Here is a 6743-nt window from a genome sequence, read left to right as displayed (position 1 = left end):
TCCGAGGCAATCGGGCAGTGTCAGTCTTCAGCTGCTAAGCCAAGAAGATCTGGGAAGGAGTCAGAGAGCCTTGGGCCAGAGTTTCAGGGGTGCTGGGAGTGGCTGCCGGGTGAGTTGGACACTCTGATTTCTAGTGGAGTCCCGCACAGATGGGATGTGGCTTAGGAGGAATCCTGGGCTGCAGGCATTCCTTGGCCTGGTGGCCAGATTTCTGGCACTTGTAGCAAACTCCTGGGGGAGGAGGTTCTGGAGGAGCGCCTGGCCACTGCGGTTCAGGCATTTGGAAGTTCTTGTGTGCTGGAGATGTGGCTGCGGTTTGTCTCACGGTGGAGGCAAGGAATTGCAACTTTTTTCTATTATTGTACACCTTGAAGGTGAGGTTAATTAAATCCTGTTGTAGGGTTTGAGGGCTGGAATTTAATTTTTGGAGTTTTATTTAATGTTTGGAGCAGATTGGGTAATGAAATGTATTTTGAGAATAAGACGGCCTTTTGACCTTTTAGGGTGCAGGGCTGTAAAGTGTCTCAGGGTTGCTGCCAAACGAGTCATGAACTGGGCTGGGTTTTTCATATTCGATGAAAGAGCCTAAATGCTCACTCATTTGGGAGAGGTCTGATAAAGAAAAAGGAGCATTAACGTTCACTATGCCTTTAACTTCAGCCACCTTTTTAAGAGTAAATTGCTGGGCAGGTGGGGGAGGGCTAGACTCGGAATGAAACTGTAAGCCGGACCCGGTGTGAGGAGGGGAGGTGATAAAAGGATTATAGGGTGGAGGAGCAGAGGCGGAGGAAGGATTGGGACCTAGCTCGGCCTGGCGAGGAGCAGCCTGGGTAGGAGGGGAGAGGTCAGATGGGTCTGTAGAAAAGGAAGATTAGAAAGACTCTGACGCTTGGGGTTGGGACTGAGGGGACAGGCGGGAGGGAAAGAAGGAAGATTTGGGGTGAGTTGCACTGGGCACAGAGACCAGGGAGGGACCGATGTGTAAAAGAATGCCTGGATGTCAGGCACCTCAGACCATTTGCCCATTTTATGATAAGAATTATTTAGATCTTGCAGGATGGAAAAATTGAAAGTGCCGTTTTCTGGCTATTTGGAACTACTGTCAAGTTTGTATTGGGGTCAAGCGGCATTGCGGAAGAAAATAAGACACTTAGATTTTAGGTCAGGTGAGAGTTGAAGAGGTTTTAAGTTCTTAAGAACACAGGCTAAGGGAGAAGAAGGAGGAATGGAAGGTGGAAGCTTGCCCATAGTGAAGGAGGCAAGCCCAGAGAAAAGAGTAGAGACACAGAGAAGGGGGGGGGTTCTTGCCCTCCAGAAAAGCAGAGAAGGGGTCAGGGGGCAAAGATACGAGGTTGGGGCACAGAAATAAGGGATCAGGGCGCAGAGATATAAGAGGTTGGGGCACGGGAATAAGGGATCGGGGTGCAGAGATATGAGGTTGGGGCATGGAAATAAGGGATTGTGCAGAGATATAAGAGGTTAGTGTACTTGCCCCTCCTCTAGAAAAGTGGGACTTGCTGCTAAGAGTGAAGGAGAGGGGGTTGGGGGTTTCTGGACCCCCAGAAAGGCGGTGAAGGGGTAGAGACACAGAGAGAAGGGGTTGGGGTACTTGCCTCTCCCCTAGAAAAGCAGGACTTGCCACTAAGGGTGAAGGACCAAGGCAGGTGTTCCCGTGTGGTCTGACACCTCTGAAACGTGGGTGAATAATCAGAGAGGCGTCCCTGCAATGATTAAACACCAACGGAAGGCTGCCTTCCCAGTCCGTGACCGGCGCCGGAGTTTTGGGTCCATGGATAAAACGTGTCTCCTTTGTCTCTACCAGAAAATGAAAGGAATTGAAATTAAGAGAAGGGACACATTGAAGTGTGGCGCCAAGATTGAAAGGAGAAAGAGGTTGAGGGATAGTGAGGGAGGTTGGAGAAGAGAGTAAAAATAGGCCACTTACCGGATTTGAAATTGGTGAGATGTTTCTTGGGCTGGTTGGTCTGAGGACCTGAGGTTGTAGGTGGATCTTTCTCACGGAGCAAAGAACAGGAGGATGGAGATCGATCTCCCAGGGGAGGTCCCCCCATCCGAGTCACGGCACCAAATTTCATGCGCGTCCATGTGAAGAGACCACCAAGCAGGCTTTGTGTGAGCAATAAAGGTGTTTATTTCACCTGGGTGCAGGTGGGCTGAGTCCGAAAAGAGTCAGCGAAGAGAGATAGGGGTGCAGCCATTTTATAAGATTTGGGTAGGTAAAGGAAAATTACAGTCAAAGAGGGGTTGTTCTCTGGCAGGCAGGAGTGGGGGTCACAAGGTGCTCAGTAAGGGAGCTTTTGAGCCAGGATGAGCCAGGAGAAGGAATTTCACAAGACAATGTCATCAGTTAAGGCAGGAACAGGCCATTTTCACTTCTTTTGTGGTGGAATGTCATCAGTTAAGGCAGGAACTGGCCATCTGGATGTGTACGTGCAGGTCACAGGGGATATGATGGCTTAGCTTGGGCTCAGAGGACTGACAATTAGTATGAAGCAAGGCAAAGGAGAGATAAAGTAGAAGTTGGGTAATGCTTAGCGGTGTGAATTTGGAGCAGAAAAATAACATGAGCCAATGTGTAACAGAATTCCTTGGAAACCTCAAAAATTCTGTTTAAATGTGATAATTTTAAAGATAATAAGGCTTAATGAGAAGAAAATAGTTCTTTGTGTATAAACATTTTGAGAAAGAGAATCAAAAGAGGCTAAAATGCTTCTAGTCTGTGCACAAATATCTGTGAATATCTGTACCTAACAAAAGTTTTATCTTTTGCCTCTTCCCTCTCTGCTCCATACTCAAACTTACGGTGACACTCCATCCACTGATGATGTCTTTTTTTGTCAAATAAAATGTTGAACATTCTTGTAAAAAGCTTGAAGGGACTATCATTGCCCTTCTATATCTAGTGATGTCTTTTTGTACAAGAAGGTAGATTCACTCTGTGTAAGATTTTATCTGGACTTGAATGTGAGATTGTAACACTGCCAACAAAAGCAACATTCCATGTCTCAAATTGAAATGTAATCTGTCAACCCATTTAAAACCAAAAAACAAAATTACAACAAATTTAGGTTAGATATTTAATTGGCTTTTATTTACAATTCATGAATGTGGGCAGCATCTCATTTTATAAAATAGAATAAGAACTCCGATGAGCTTGTCGGATACAGTGAGTTCTAAATTTCTCTTCAAAGAATCAGTATGTCAGTATGTTCAGTTCTTTGTCCTCCATTTTAAAGTTTAACTTCCCCGTAGTTTCAGTAAACAACCTTTTCAACCAGTTTTAATCAGTAGTTCACATCTGTTCCCCTGGTCACCTGCTGTGTCCTGACTCATCCTGGTCACCTGCTTTGACCTGAGTCATCCCAGTCACCTGCTCTGACCTAAGTCACTTTTAGTCACTGGTTCTGTAACCGTCTCTCCCGCCAAACTGCTCACCCTGCCACTCTGGCTCATACCCCTGCTCTCTTTAAAATACCCAATCAGGATTAGCTTAGACTGTGCAGTCCAATCCTAGCCAATAGGGGAACGACACAGCAGTAGGGGCTACCTGTGTCAGGAATAAGAACCTTTCCCCTCCCTTGTTCAGGTGTGCTCTCGCCATTGCTCCAACCACGAGTCACACCCTACTATAGAAGTAAAATTACCTTGCTGAGAGAAAATTATTTGAGCACTAGTTCATCTTTTCAGCATGGAGGAGCAAGCATTTGTTTCTAGCAAGCTGAGCAGAGGAGGTTGGCTTTGTAGGCAGAAAAGAGTTGAAGAAAACAGAACAAAAAGCAGATTAGTCATTTCAAAGTTACTATTCTCATAGAGTGAAAACATAGGGAATTCCATATTACACTGGTTCCTATAAACTGGGCTGCCCCTGATTGTTTCCTGTGAATAATGTGGGTTTTTTGGTTTGTTTGTTTTTGTTTTTTTAATATTGGCTTGTTTCAAAGTTCAATTTGATTATGTGGCACCTAGCATGAGTGAATCCATTCTGGTTTGGTCTAGTCTGTTGGTGCTGTGAAAGGAAACTAAATCTTAGGGTCCCCAAATCACTAAGCAAAAGGGAAAAGTCAAGCTGGGAACTGCTTAGGGCAAACCTGCCTCCCATTCTATTCAAAGTCATCCCTCTACTCACTGAGAGAAAAGCATATCTGATTGTCTGCTTTGGAAAGGCTAATCAGAAACTCAGAAGAATGCAATCATTTGTCTCTTACCTACCTTTGACCTGGAAGCCCCTCCCCACTTTGGTTTCCCACCTTTGCCTCTAGTTGTCCCACCTTTCGGGACCAAACCAATGTTCATCTTACGTATGTTGGTTGATGTTTCATGTCTCCCTAAAATGTATAAAACCAAACTGTGCTCTGACCACCTTGGGCACATGTTGTCAGGATCTGCTGAGGCTGTGTCATGGGGGTGCATCTTCCACCTTGGCAAAATAAACTTTCTAAATTAACTGAGACCTGTCTCAGATATTCGGAGGTCACAGGGCCAAGTATAGGCACTTACTCTAAAGCAAGGATTTCATAAATTTATTTCATACAGCAATCATTGACATTTGTTCAATTTCTATGTATGTTCAGGTGCATGCACATTCATGCACACAATAAACTGAATTTTACTTTTTCCCTCTGACTCTACTGATTGTGTAAATAGTTGAATTGGTAGACATAACTGATGTTTTGGGTTTTTTCTTTTTGGTTTTTGTTTGTTTGTTTTGTTTTGAGACGGAGTCTCACTCTGCCAGCCAGGGTGGAGTGCAGTGGTGCAATCTCGACTCACTGCAACCTCCGCCTGCTGGGTTCAAGCAATTCTCCTGTCTCAGTCTCCCGAGTAGCTGGGATTACAGGCAGGCACCACCACACCTGGCTAATTTTTGTATTTTCAGTAGAGATGGGATTTCATCATGTTAGTCAGGCTGGTCTCGAACCCTTGATCTCAGGTGATCGGCCCGCCTTAGCCTCCCAAAAGTGCTGGGATTACAGGTGTCAGCCACAGTGCTGGCTCTGATGGTTTCTTTTCCCCCTAAGTTGTTACAGATTCCTCATTGAGAGAACTTTGAGCAGACATGTAAAGAATAAAGTTTTCTTTTCCATCTGTCTTTTTCTCTCTGTTCCCACTTTGATGTTTCAAAATTGTTTTACATTAAGCTACTCATTGCATACATAAAATGATTTGGATTAATGTTTTTTTTTTTTTGTGTGTGTGTGTGTGTATTTAATTGTGGAATGACTGAATTGGTTCAGCAAAACAATTTCATTTAACAGAACTATTTTTTTCTTCAAATATATTATATTCTTTTTTTCAATTTTTGTTTTTAAGTTCCAAGGTACGTGTGCAGGATGTGAAGGTGTGTTATATAGGTAAACGTGTGCCATAGTGGTTTGCTGCACCTATTAATCCATCACCTAGGTATGAAGTCCAGCATAACATAGAGCTAATCTTAAACCAAACTGCCTTCTAACATTCTATCCCCTATATTTGTATCTGAAAAGGTTCCATTATATTCTTTAGACTCTTCCAACATTTGCCTGCTGGAAATGAGAAGGTTTTTATAACATCTGATCCTGTGTATTTATCACTCATAAATCAGAAATTCAATTTGAATCCTGTGAAGTATGGGGGTTTAAAGCAAACCTTTATTTAACATTTTGTGTGTCAACATTTTTCCAAACTTGACCTGTCAAGTGGGTTTAATAGCAGATGACTCTGGAACCTGAACAAGTGTTTGCTCTTATATTTCATCTATTAGTATTGAATTAAAGACTACAAGGTTTCGATCACATGGCAGACTTCTTTGATGCCTTATGCTGCTAATGCTGGCCAAGAAGAGGAACATCTGAGTATTTACATGTTTATGCCTGTGGAATTCTAAGAAATCTTTGGACATTTGACAAATGTGTGCCTATACCACTAAGCATAAGATTGCATCACGTGCAAATAATTTCTCATAGATGGGAAAAATATACTGATGCTAAAAAGATGTCATATGAGCTGTTTAAAAATAACAGTCCAGTAAATTCACTTTTTGTGAATCTAAAATTCTCTCTCAATTATCTCAATAATTGCCCAAAGTATAAGATCATCTGGGGAGTGATGAAACCAGTGAGAGACTGTACATTTCTTGTGCATTTCCCATGAGTGCCAATTTTACCTGCTTTTTAACACATTACTATCTCCTTTTGTTCTCAAAGCAATCCACTAAAATGATGGCCAGTGCTACTTCCATCTCTAACTTTCTCTCTCGTCAGCCTACTCATATGTATGCATCTGGTGGTTTACATTCATAAGGTTATGGGGTTGCTTGCCCATAGCTTATTCTACCTGCAAAATAAAGTATTACATATATATGTATATATATAGTTTTCTATTTCCAGCAACAGTGATTTATATTTAAAGTAGTTTGTCATCAGTCTTACCCTTGGCTATCATAATATACATTTGATTGTTCTCTCTACTTGCAAACTTGCCCTCCCCCAACATATACGCATTTAGGTTTGTATTGATAAACATTCAATGGATTTTTTATCAAGCATAGAAATGTGGAATACATCTGAACTCTTTACCATGGTCTACAGGCTCATACTGCAGGTTGCCAAATCAAGCAAAATATATACATAATAAATATGTATGCAGAAGTATTATAAAATGTTACATTTTACACATTTATAAATTATACATGTAAATATATACATTTAATTATCTATACGTACACACACACAGAGTTGATTATA

General features: G+C 42.2%; 1 protein-coding gene across 1 annotated transcript in view; it reads left to right on the top strand.

The window, feature by feature from the left end:
• Positions 1 to 354: 354 nt before the first annotated feature.
• The window catches only part of CNTN6 (contactin 6), a 512408-nt gene continuing 506019 nt past the window's right edge, over positions 355 to 6743 (top strand). Inside the window, exon 1 of the mRNA XM_063630727.1 lies at positions 355 to 374. The gene's annotated coding sequence lies outside the window, so the exon portion shown is untranslated. The remainder of the gene's footprint in view (positions 375 to 6743) is intronic.

The sequence above is a fragment of the Symphalangus syndactylus genome, chromosome 21 (genome assembly GCF_028878055.3).
Source record: "Symphalangus syndactylus isolate Jambi chromosome 21, NHGRI_mSymSyn1-v2.1_pri, whole genome shotgun sequence".
Taxonomy (NCBI): domain Eukaryota; kingdom Metazoa; phylum Chordata; class Mammalia; order Primates; family Hylobatidae; genus Symphalangus; species Symphalangus syndactylus.
This window is presented reverse-complemented; position numbering and strand designations above follow the sequence as displayed.